The sequence below is a fragment of the Oryctolagus cuniculus genome, chromosome 8 (assembly GCF_051225735.1).
Source record: "Oryctolagus cuniculus isolate XC-2025 breed Fujian yellow rabbit chromosome 8, ASM5122573v1, whole genome shotgun sequence".
Taxonomy (NCBI): Eukaryota; Metazoa; Chordata; class Mammalia; order Lagomorpha; family Leporidae; genus Oryctolagus; species Oryctolagus cuniculus.
In genome coordinates, this window is record NC_142874.1 from 15,805,781 (window position 1) to 15,819,464 (window position 13,684).

The following is a 13,684-nucleotide window of genomic DNA, read 5'->3' on the forward strand; positions in this document are numbered from 1 at the left end:
GAATGAATTTCTTCATACAGACTCAGTTTACAATAGTTTTCCTGCTGTTAATTTTCATAGCAATACCTTTCATTCTATAAGTTTATTTATATGGACACTTTACATTTAAAACACATAGAGAAGAGCCTACCCTAAAGTGAGTATTCAAATAGAGTATATGAACTAATGTTCCAGTCCAATGTAGGTTAACTTTAAAATGGCTAACATCACTAATATCTTTTTTATAACAATTGGATTATACTAAATATTTTAATGATTATTTTTCCTACCCTTAGATACCATAAATTGTCATATTAAAACTAACCAAACACCAAAAAGGAAACCTGTTGAAGTGAAATGGACACTATGAGAAACAGCGACTTGATCAGCCCTTGTCCTGAGTGTTGATGTACAACTTAACACTTTATCCCTTTTAGTATTTTTTTGTTCTACTTAATACTATTGGTTGAACTCTGTAATTAACACACAATTATTCTTAGGTGTTGAAATTTAACTGAAAAGTGATCTCTGTTAAATATAAGAGTGGGAATAAGAGAGGGAGAAGATGTACAATTTGGGACATGCTCAAGCTGACTTGCCCCAAATGGTGGAGTTAGAAATGTGCCAGGGGATTCCAATTCAATCCCATCAAGGTGGCATGTACCAATGCCATCTCACTAGTCCAAGTGATCAATTTCAGTACACAATTGATCATACTGATAGGTTAAGAGTCAAAGGGATCATATAAACAAGACTAATTGCTAATACTAACTGATAGAATAAAAAAGGGAGAGAACGATCCAACATGGGAAGCAGGATACACAGCAGACTCATAGAATGGAAGATGTCCTAAATAGCACTCTGGCCTCAGAATCAGCCCTTAAGGCATTTGGATCTGGCTGAAGAGCCCATGAGAGTATTTTAAGCATGGAAAGCCAGGACACTCTGGCAAAAACAAAACAAAACAAAACAAAAAACCCACCACAAAACCTAAATGAAAGATCTCTGCAAGTGAGATCTGAGATCCCAGTAGAAAGAACAGGCCATCAAAGAAGGAGGTACCTTTCTCTGAAGGGAGGAGTGAACTCCACTTTGACTATGACCTTGTCTAAATAAGATCGGAGTTGGAGAACTCAAAAGGCTTCCATAGCCTTGGCAACTCATGACAAGAGCCTCAGGTGATTACTGACGCCATAAACAAGAGTGTCAATTTGTTAAGTCTACAACAAGAGTCACTATGCACTTAATCCTCATGTAGGATCTCTGTTCAATGTGAATTAATGCTATAACTAGTACTCAAACAGTATTTTACACTTTATGTTCTGTGTGGGTGCAAACTGTTGAAATCTTTACTTAATATATGCTAAATCCATCTTCTGTATATAAAGATAGTTGAAAATTAATCTTGATGTGAATGGAATGGGAGAGGGAGCCAGAGTTGGGAGGGTTGCAGGTAGGAGGGAAGTTATGGAGGGGGGGAACCATTGTAATCTATAAGCTGTACTTTGGAAATTTATATTTGCTAAATAAAAGTTAAAAAAAGAAATCTTCGTTGATGTGATGTTACTATTTTGAAAGATTTTTATCAATTCTGTTTATAAATATTTCAGAACATATTCCCTGGTTATGTCATGCAATTATATGAAGATGATTGCATCATTAAGAATTCTAACTGTGGGAAACCACAATGCAACTTGGCTTATGATAAATACATCCAATAACTGGAAAGCCTAGAAAAAAGATCTAAGCTCAGGCAAATCTCATTGCAACTACTACCTCAAGGTATGCCACTTCAAACCTGCTTTTTCCTCAGACTTACCCCAGCCATCCGTATTGGTTGCATCGTCAACCTTGGCTCAGTGGCTAGTAGCAGCTCCCATATGGAGAGCGTTGTGTTATTCATGTTGCATTTGGATACATTATCACTGAGTTTGTGATGCCATCTCTCCCAAAGAGAACAGGGTTAGGGTTTATGGATGAGTGTCCACCACTGCTGGGCTCCACAGTGGCCTCGGTTCACTCTTTTGACATTGAGGTTCAACTTGTTTTCCTCCTTTTTTGTTCCACTTCAACTACCTTTGTGACTGTAGCTTTGTCACCTTTATAACCCGTTGCTTTGCTTTATAACTCAATTTTAAAGCCATGTGACATTACTGCAGTTTTTGCTACATGTGCCCTTAACATTGACTTTTGCACCTGAAATTTCTCCAGATATTTTTGTAGAATCTTATTTTGTATCCTGGGAAATTTTTACTTCCGTAGACTAAAACCTAGCAACAACATCTCCTCTAAGAATTGGTGTAAGGGCAGAATGTTGACAGTCGTTCCAAATGTTTGATTCACATCTATCCTCCACTGACGGCTCAAATGCTTCCCAAATATTCAATGTATGAGTTGATGTCTAAAAATATTGGTTTCAGAGTAGGCATTTGGTGCAGCTGTTAAGACATGGCTTTAGATGCGTGAATTCCATATCAGAGTGCCTTGGTCAAACTCTGGTTCCACCTATAATCCCAGCTTCCAATTATGTGCACCCAGAAAGGTAGCAGGTTATAGCTCAAGTCCTTGTGTACTTGATACCACATGGGAGACTTGGATAGAGTTCTGAGCTCCCAGTTTCAGACTGGTCAATGCCAGGCTGTTGTGGGCATCTGGGTAGTGAATCAGCGGGTGGAAGGTCTCTTTGTGTTTGTTTCTGTCTTAGTCTCTGCCTTTCAAATAAAAATGAAAATGCAAATGAGTGAATTAATGAATACATTTTTAAAAGTGCTGGTTTTACATTTATTAAATGACTAGCTAGCCATCATCTTATATTCCTCTTATTCTGAAGAAACTAAATTAAATAGTTATGTATCTACCAATGTTATCAGATTATGAAGCAAATACTCAGTATCTAAACTATATAAATATAAAAACTATATAAAACTATCATTTTGTATAGCAATTATGAATAGTGCTTTTAAAAAAGATTTATTTATTTGAAATGCAGAGACATAGAGAGGACACACATACACACACATACACAGAAAGTAAGAGAGAGAGAAAGAGAGAGAGAGAGAGAGAGAGTGTGTGTTTTGAGAATCCAATTTCAATAGGGCTGCAATGGCCAAGCCTTGGCCAGACCAAAGTCAGAAGTGAGGAACTCCACCTTGGTCTATCACGTGGGTGGCAGGACCATCTTCTGCTGCCTGCCCAGGTGCATCAGCAGGGAGCTAGATTTTGAAAACAGAATAGCTGAGATTCGAAGCAACTCTCCTTTTTGGGATGCTGGCATTGCAAGTGGTGGCTTAATCCAGTGCATCGCAACACCAGTCCCATTGACAACACTTTTATACAAGACTGATATGAGGCAGCAGCATGGTTAACTTCCATCTTACATCAACCTGATGAACTTTAAAAAATTTTAATATATAAATTGATTTATGTCGTAGCTGATGATGTCATAACTGAGTGATGCAGCACCATAGAAAGATTACAGTCATTAGAAAATGCAATCCTGTCCATATGTGTTCATTGATCAGAGGAACAGTTTGAAGACAGACCTTTAAACTATCATTTGCTTGATTTTCAATTCTTCATAAACATTCCACATAGTTTTCCCCAGTGCCAATCATGACATAAAATCTCATATACACTTTATAAAACTATGGTAAGCATTTCATTTATTCTCTCAATGACCATTTTAGCACTCATATAATAAAAATAAATATTATCTTATCTATTTAATAGTAAAATAAATAAATTCTTCAACTTTAAGATCTTATAAAAACACTATTGTGTATGTGCATTAAATATTGCTTACTATAATGGAAATGCAAACTTGGAAATCAAGCAGTCTTCTTGAAAGAAAGAGCTTTGATTATTTTCCTTTATGACTCTTATCATCCCCAAAGATTTTGAAGTTTTGGTAAGTTGTTTTACATTTTAGTTCATATTCATTCTACTATAAGTCATTTCCATTTTGGCTTTTTTCACATTTGAATGATTACTCAAGATATGAAACCATTTTAGTTTTATTACTAGATAAATGAAGTAATCATGTATTCACATCTAAATTACTAATGTTGAATCAAATCACAAAAGAGTGATATAATAACAAAAACATTAAGGTTGAGCAGGTAATAACTTGAAGCCATGGTTTGACTTGCAGCAACAGGAAATAAAAATGATTGGATTTATATTGGATTTCATTTATTGTCATTGCATACTGCAGTTTATATATTGGTTTAAGAACATTTTGCATTCATTATATTAATGAATGATTGACTTATAAAACTCAGAAAAAGTTAGCTGAGGTCTTAGCTCTGACCCACTTTTCTTGTCATTGAAGCAACAAACCTCTCCCACACAATATCAGCTGGGGGTAAGATTCATTCCATCTGAAGCATTAGCCCAGGATGTACGAATGCTCCACATCAGACCTCACATTATCCTAACCATTCTTAACCCACAACCAGCTAGCAAATGGGGAAAAGAAAATAAATTGAAACATGTCACAAATGGTTAATTCTAGCATGTTAAAAAGGTCAACTAAGTTCTGTTTTTGTTTTTTCTCCAAATTTACCCTATACAGTAGTGTCACAAATAAAAACAACAATGATGGAGTCTGTGGTTCATCTAACGAGGTTGGAGTTTCAAGGGTTTTCCAATTACGTGTGTATAAATGTCCCTTATTCCTCACTTCAAGGGATAGCTGAACCACTGCAAAGCAGAGGTCACGGGAAAGACTTTTTCCTCTAGGTGAGCTCTGGGACTGGATTTAAATCTCAGTTCATGAAGACCCCTGGGAACTCGGCTGCAGGACCGAGTTGCTCCCTTGTCTCGCATTGGTAGAGAGCTCTAATTTCACACTGAGCACTCTACAAATAGAAGCTTTATCTATAATTCTCATCTGACAGGTAGCAGTTGATTAAACTCTTAATTGTGTCCAGATGATCAGAAACAGCAATACATTCCCCTGTAGCTAATCTGTCACTGACCAAAAAATAGTATGGACATTTGAACGTGTTTATGAAAAATCCATATGAATAAATAACCAGACTCAATAAAGAGAATGACAGAAACCAAGTAGAAGATTAGTAGTAAAGAATATTTTAAAGAAAAATTTCAAAGAGATTTGATCTTAGCACCAAAGAACCTCAAGTCTAAGACAAAAATAGCAAAATAAGTCACCCAGTCTTTTTTTTAAAGGATTTATTTATTTATTTTAAATCATAGTTACACAGAAAGAGGAGAGGCAGAGAGAGAGAGAGAGAGAGAGAGTCTTCTATCCTCTGGTTCACTACCCAGTTGGCCGCAATACAAGAGCTACGCCGATCTGAAGCCAGGAGCCAGGAGCCTCCTCTGGGTCTCCCAGGTGGGTGGGTACAGGGGCCCAAGGACTTGGGCCATCTTCTACTGCTTTCCCAGGCCATAGCAAAGATCTGGATCAGAAATGGAGCAGCTGGGACATGAACTGGCACCCATAGGGATGCCGGCACTGCAGGCAGGTGGCTTTACTCACTATGTCATAGCACCTGCCCAATCACCCTGTCTTAGTGGAAAAAATTATATCATAACTTGGTGAGAAGACAGAGTGTAATTAAATAATGAAAGAATAGTAATTTCAAGAACTAATTCCAGAGAAATATTATAGCAGTTAAATATAAGAAGTCCTAGAAAAGGATAATAAATAATGAGAAAGTGTACAAGAACTAACTTTAAAATGGTTTTGAACCGAAGACTCTAGATCTTTTACAGTATTTATTTAATTTATTTGAAAGGCAGAGAAACATGGACTGAAACAGAATGAGATAGTCCATTCATCAGTTGACACCTCAAATGCCCATAACAGCTGAAGCCAGGAGACAGGAACTCAATCCATGTCTCCTATATGAGTGGTAGAGACCCAAGTACTTGAGCCTTCACCTAGTGCCTCCCAGGGTGCATGTTAGTGAGAATACAAATTTGAAGTTGTCCTGGGACTTCAACCCAGGTGCTGAGATATGGAGTGGGATCCATCCCCAGCAGCATTTTGTCCCCTATGTCAATGCCCACCCCTTAAGGACATAGTTCTTTATTTAAAAAGTCTCTTGAGTTCTAAGGACCATAAAGAAAAGACACAAATTTTCATATGTTGTAAAAAATTTATGTTTCCAAATGGAAAGAATATATTTCTGAAGAATAGAGAATTAGATTAAAAGTGTTGCAGATGTAACATTGAAAGCTAACCAAAAATTTTGTGTCATATTAATATTATTGCACAAAAAGGAACTGTAAGTTAATCATTATGGAAAACAATTTTAAATACATTGGCAATAAGCATAATAGTAATGAGTCTTTTTTTTTAAAGAAACTTAATTAACTTTAAAAGTTTATTTATTTATTTGAGAGGTAGAGTTACAGGCAGTGACAGGGAGAAACAGAGAGAAAGGTCTTCCTTCCATTGGTTCACTCCCCGATCTGAAGCCAGGAACCAGGTGCTTATTCCCAGTCTCCCATGCGGGTGCAGGAGCCCAAGGACTTGGACCATCTTCTACTGCTTTTCCAGGCCACAGCAGAGAGCTGGATTGGAAAAGGAGCAGCTGGGATTAGAACCGGTGCCCATTTGGGATGCTTGCACTGCAGGCGGAGGATTAACCTAGTGCGTCATGGTGCGGCCCCAGTAAAGAGTCTTAAATTTGTTAAATCTATATCCTCTAGATCAATATCCTGTTTTTAAGAGTTTGTTCTTAGAAAATAATATGATAGGTCTTCCAAAATTTTATGAAAAATACCTATATGAAAAATCATGCGTAGGTTTCAAAGAAATTTGTGCCAAAATAAACTTATCATTTAATTCTTTTTTCCATAAACATTTTGAAATACCTTGTACAATTAAAGCACAGGATTTGTTTTTACTGTGTTATTTTTAAAACAAAAAATGTTGAAACAAATGTATTCTTTTTTAAAAAAAAGATTGATTGATTGATTTGAAAGGCAGAGTTACAGAGAGGCAGAGGCAGAGAGAGAGAGAGAGAGAGAAGTCATCCATCTGCTGGTTCACTCCCAGATGGCCGCAATGGCTGGAGCTGTGCCAATCCTAAGCCAGGAGCCAGGAGTTTCCTCCAGGTCTCCCACGAGGGTGCAGGGGCCCAAGGACCTGGGACACAATCCACTGCCTTCTGCAGGCCACAGCAGAGAGCTGAATTGGAAGTGGAGCAGGTGGGACTCAGATCAATGATCATATGGGATGCCGGCACTGCAGGTGTCGGCGTTACCTGCTATGCCACAGTGCTGACCCCCACTATGCTTTTTTGATGGCCAGATTATGAGAGTACATCAGCACATGGCAAAAATGAACTAAAAGGATAAATTGATCACAAAGATAAGATTAAATGTCAAAGGGATCACATAAATAAGACCAGTGTCTGCTAATAATAACTGATAAAATTAAAAAGGAGAGAATGATCCAACATGGGAAGCGGGATACACAGCAGACTCATAGAATGGCAGATGCCCTAAATAGCACTCTGGCCTCAGAATCAGCCCTTAAGACATTTGGATCTGGCTAAAAAGCCCATGAGAGTTCCTCATGGAAAGCCAAGACACTGTGGCAAAATAAATGACCTAAATGAAAGATCTCTGTGAGTAAGATCCCAGTGGAAAGAATGGGCCATCAGAGAAGGAGGTACCTTTCTCTGAAGGGAGGAGAGAATTTCTACTTTGGTTATGGCCTTGTCTAAATAAGGCTAGAGTTGGTGAACTCAAGAGGCTTCCATAACCTTGGCAGCTCATGACAAGAGCCTTGGGTGATTTCTGACGTCATAAATAAGAGTGTCAATTGTTAAATCAACAATGGGAGTCACTGCGCACTTACTCCCCCATGGGATGGTTTGCAGGTGGGAGGGTGATTGTGGGGGTAAAAACGGCTATAATCTTAAAATTGTACTTTCAAAATTTATATTTATTAAATAAAAGTTTTTTTTTTAAAGGATAAGTTGAGCCACTGCTGTGGTGTGGCAGGTAGGACCACCACCTGTGGTGCTGGCATCCCATGTGGGCACCAGTTCTGGTCCTGGCTGCTCCTCTTCTGGTTTGGCTCCCTGCTGTGGCCTGGGAGGGCAATGGAGGGTGTCCCAGGTCCTTGGGCCCCTGCACCCTCGTAGGAAACCTGGAGGAAAATCCTGTTCCTGGCTTTGGATCGGCACAGCTCCGGCCATTGAGGTCATTTGGGGAGTTTACCAGCAGATGGAAGACCTCTCTCTCTCTCTGCCTCTCCTCTCTGTAACTCTGACTTTCAAATAAATAAATGAATCTTAAAAAAATAAAATAAAAATAAAAAGGATAAGTTTAGTACTGGGCATTTGGGGCAGCAGTTAAGCCAGAAAATATAACCATCTCATATGTTTGTGAATGTATATGCTACTTAACTGAATATGCAAATATGAAAATGTTCATAAGAAATGTATATGAAAATATATATTATTTTTATTTTCTAGATCTATTTAATTATTTGAAAGTCAGAGTTACAGTGAAAGAGGGAGAGACAGGGTGAGAGAGAAATCTCTCATTGCTGGTTCACTGCCAAAATGGCCACAACAGCCAGGACTGGGCCAGGCTAAAGCCAGGAGCCAGGAGCTTCCTCTGGGTCTCTGCCATGGGTGCAGGGGCCCAAGCACTTGGGCCATATTCCACTGCTTTCCCAGCTCATGCCAGAGAGCTGGATCGGAAGTGGGGCAGCAGGACTGGAACCAGCACCCATATGGGATCCCGGCACTGCAGGCGCGGCTTCACCTGCTACGCCATAGCGCTGGCCCCTATAAATGTATTTTTAACAATTTTCCTCTTCTGGATATCCTGTTCTTGCTGTCCTCTGTGACTACAGAATGTTCCTTCACGTAATGGATTGTGTAATGGATTCTCCCTAAGTTCAAAATTTGAGTTATGTGTTTTTCTTTGAAGATGTCAATTGTTTCCCCTCAAATGCTCAATTTCAGTCAGCATCTCCCATCTTCTGTATTTACCTTTCCACTTTCTATTGAAAATATTTACTTACCATCATCTCCTTCCATTGGAACAATGTGGGGAATAAGAGGCTTATCAGTAATGTATGAGATTCCTAGGACTTAGCACAACGACTGGATTATTTTAGATGCTTAATAAATGTTTGTTGAATTAATCACTAAAATTTGTTTGACTGAGCAGCCTTTAAAGAAAAAGTCTTAATTCAAATGCTTCTGTTACATTGATAGATTCCACTCTTAACTATTTAGTCATGATTTTTAAAGTTCCTGCTTAATTCCAGGAATTGGATTAATATGCATGAAGTGTGTATAGTGAATTAAAATCAGCCATTTGAGTCTTAAAATACTAAATTATAGAAATATAACTTTATAGAATATTTATATTTCATGGAATATAACTTCATAGAATAGTAATTTGTCCTTTTGCTGAAATTTTTTCTCTTCCATTTATCATTTAGGGTTTTTCTTGGTATCTATACAAATACCCAAGACTGAAAATATTTAGTCAATTGTTTTATTACTCCTTTGGATCATTTGTCATTCTATTATATCTAAGTATAATGACACTTTAGATTTCAATTTAAGTGTATATGAATATTTTCATCTTATTTACGTAATTCTTAGGTCTTCTGATTATTTTAACCCTTTGCAAATGGTATTAAACTGCCTTTTTAGATTGCTTCACCCACTCCCTTCGTGTTTGGCTCCTAATTCCTGCAGTGGGAATTGACACAAGTGACAGTTGCCAATGCAGCTACTTTCAGAGAAATAATACCCATGACCAAGATCTCAGATAATTTAATTATTTTATAGAAACATTTATATGAAAGGTCCTTGTGCTTTGGGATCATGGAGCTCAGGGACCACAAAATGCTATCGATTATGGACCAGGCTATAGGGCAAAGTCAAGCATCCCCTTTATTCTCAATAAGAACAGAGATAGGGATGACGTCATCTGCACTTTGGTTTAGCACACGTATGCCATTGCAGATTCCTTTTCATGTGTTACTGTTGGACACCCTTACTGCCTTGAAGAGTCCACTAACTTTGTGGTTCAAAGTACTTGTGTTAAAACTAAAATGAGTCTCGGTTACCTTATTTTCCAAAGTCACTAACATTATTGGTGCAGTGCAATAAAACCAGGATCCTTTGATGGTTGAGAAAAGGCCAATAAACAAAACAACAAAAGGTCATGCTAAGGCCAGAAATAATGAATTGAAATGAAAGTGTATGATCCTGGCATTCATATAAAATAAAATAAACCATGAAAATTCACAATAAGCCCAAGGCTATGTATAAATATAATAGAGAAAAGCTGGTCTTAAATTAATCCCTGAGGAGATTCTGCAGAATACCTCTTTGGATGAAGGATGAATTATGAAATATGTGTGTTTGTTGAAATCATTAAAAATGATTGAAGCAGCAAACAGACTTTGGCAAACATTTAGTCACTTCAGGGTATGGATATGTTGTTAATATTTGGTGCTAATACCAGTGGGCACATTTGTATAAAATTTTCTTTTCTTTTAATAGTGATGTGACTCCATCTGTCTCCATACTGGCTTAATGAATGTGTCTGTCTGTTGGCAGGTGCATACAAGTATTGTTAGATTGAGTATGTTATTGATTATCTCTTTTTCAAAAATGTAAATTGAATGTTTCTAAAGCATTTTTAGCTCACCTTCTGAGTCTACTAGGAAAAGAATATTATGTGCTTCAACTATTTTTTCAGGGATAATGAAAAACAAGCCCCATTTCTCACCAGTAGGTAATTTTATCTCTCAAATTCCAGCTTTAACATTTGGGAGTGTATTGAATTTTATATGTGGCTATGAAGAACAATGCATATTTATTAGACAAGTCACATAAGTAATATATTTTTGAGTAACTTAGAACAAATGTTCCTTTTCATTAAATGTTTATTGAATAGTTTTGTGTGCCAATATTATCACATCATAATAATTTATTCATTTATAGCAGTGAAAAATATGTAAAAGTCTTTACTGTCATGGCTTGCATTATGAAGGAATTTGGGGAGATGAAGTAAACCAAAGAAGGAACTGACAAAAAAAAAAAAAAACATAAGGAATTATGAAGAGACAATAAACAAGCAAAGGAAATGAGTATTGCACATTATAAATATCTATATATAATATAGATATCTATATATAAATTAAGTCATGTAGTGTATCTATGTATGAAATTATATGATGTTTGGAATTTTCTTTGATCAGGCATAGGAAAATAGAAAGGGATAGAGATGACATAAGACAGTCAATGAGTTGATAATTCTTATATTTAGATAATTTGTGCCTGTGTGTTTATAATACTGTTATCTCTGTTTTTGTAAATGGTTGAAATTGTTCATATTAAATGATTGAAAAAATTTATTTATTTGAAAGGCAGAGTTATAGAGAAAGGGGTAGGGGACAGAGAGATCTTCCATCCACTGATTCAACTCTCAAATGCCCGCAACAGCCAAGGCTGGGCCAAGTGAAAAGCCAGGAGCCTGGAACTCCATCCGGCTGTCCCACATGGGTAGCAGGGCCCAAGGTACTTGGGCCATTATCTGCTGCTTTCCCAGGCACATTAACAGGGAGCGAATGTGAAGTGGAGCAGCCAGGAGTTGAACTGGTGTTCATATGAGATGCCAGTCTTACAGGCAGGGGATTAAGCAACTATGCCACAATGACAGCTCCAAGTGAAATCAAACAGGGTTCACAAACACTTTCTCAGGAAGATAACATTCACATACATACATACTGAAATGGAAAGAGATGAAAGACCCAGATGGAAGAAAAGTGACTACAACCTGTTGAAGTGGTTGTATGTCTGGAAAGTTCTGGTAGTAGTAAGAAGTTGTTAGAATGGAATGACAGAAGTTGAGAATATTAACAGATGACATCAAAAAGGAAAATGAAGGCAGATTGTGTATGCGTTGTGAGAAATCCACTGAAAGCGAGTTGGGTAGCCACTGTAGAATTTCAGCCAATAAAGATACTCTGATTATATTTGGAAACATCTCTATGGCTGTGTTATTTCTAGTACATTGTGGGCAAGTGTGAAAGGAGGAATACTGGTTTCACACAGATGATGGTGGCTGGGATCAAAGTGTGAAAAATGGAGCCAGTGAGATGCAGCTAGATCTTGGACTTTTTTGTAGGTAGCAAAAAAGAATTTGCTGAAGGAATAGGTGTGGGTTGTGATGAATGATGCAAATAAAAGATTCATTGATGATTCTACAATTTGGGCCTGTGCAAATGGAAAGATGGATTTTTCTATTAACAGAAACAGGAAGGATAGCAGACCACATAAAGTAGCATGAGCTTTTGCCTTGTGATCTCAAGACAGGGGAGGCAACGGGTGTTGTTTTGAGATAGGAAACAATGATATTTGACATCTCTCTTGACTTTGGCAGATAAGAACTACAGCTAGGGAACTGGTAATCTTATGCCAAGCATGGAGGGTTTTCCCTTGAAAATATATTTCATGAAAAGAATACTGTTTATGCTTCCTAATAACACTTTAAAAGGAGGTTCAAATAGTTCTAGTGGTCAAATATTTCAACTTAGTCACAGAAACCTAAATTTGATGTGCTTTATAGTTCCAGGCAGTACATTTGAATAGCAGTCAACAACATCATTCCATTATACTACACACACTTCTTAACCTGAAACAGATGCAAATGATTATGTATTCTTTAGAAATAATTATCATTTAGGTACTAATTTTTTGCCTACATGATCACTATCCTGATTTTGTTCTAAATTACTTGTCTCCATATCATCTAATCAATTTTTCATTCCATTCTCCCATTTAAAGTTGGCTTTTTTAAGAAAAAAGATTTATTATTTGAAAGGAAAAGTTGGGGGGGGGGATGGTGGAGATTCCATCCACTGGTTAATTCCCCAAATGGCCACAATGGTTATGCCATGACTGTACCAGGCCATATCCAGGAGCCTGGAACTCCATGTAGGTCTCCCATATGGGTTGCAGGAGCCTAAGTACTTGGACCATCTTCTGCTGCTTTCTCGGGTACATTAGTAGGGAGGTGGAACAGAAACAGAGTAGCCAGGATTTGAAACAGCACTAGTGTGAGATGCTGTTGAGGTAGTTGGCATCTTATTTGGTTGTGCCACCATGTACGCCACTACAAAGATTCCACATTTGCGTTTTAATGTGCACAATATAGGATCTTTGTGAAAAAATCTGTTTTCCCTACCTTAAAAATGTGAAACTTGATAAGTAGTTAATTGATTTGCTCACAGCTTGAACTATCTTGTATACATTGAGACTGTCACCTAGATCACTTGTTGCCTCATAGTATACTACCTGTTGATATTATTTTATCATGTGGCTGTGTGTATGTGCTATAGAGACACATAACACACATGAATTTTCATATGTTTATGTATATACAGGTGCATTCATACATACACACAGATACACATTTTAGTAATCTATCATTGCATTAAAATCTACAACCATAAACAATGTTATCAATAAAATTGTTATGCTACTCTCACAGATTATGGCCTTAAAAATGTATGCCTTATCCCCTGATGAATGAGATCTTAGCATGGATGTTTCAAATGACTGATATTACTTGAGCACCTGGAGGCGAAAATCATGTGGAGACTTTTCAATAGTGTGTCTGGTGCTGGGAAGGTATAATTGGAGCCTATTGATCAGAATGTTTACTTAATGCCTCTCCATATAGA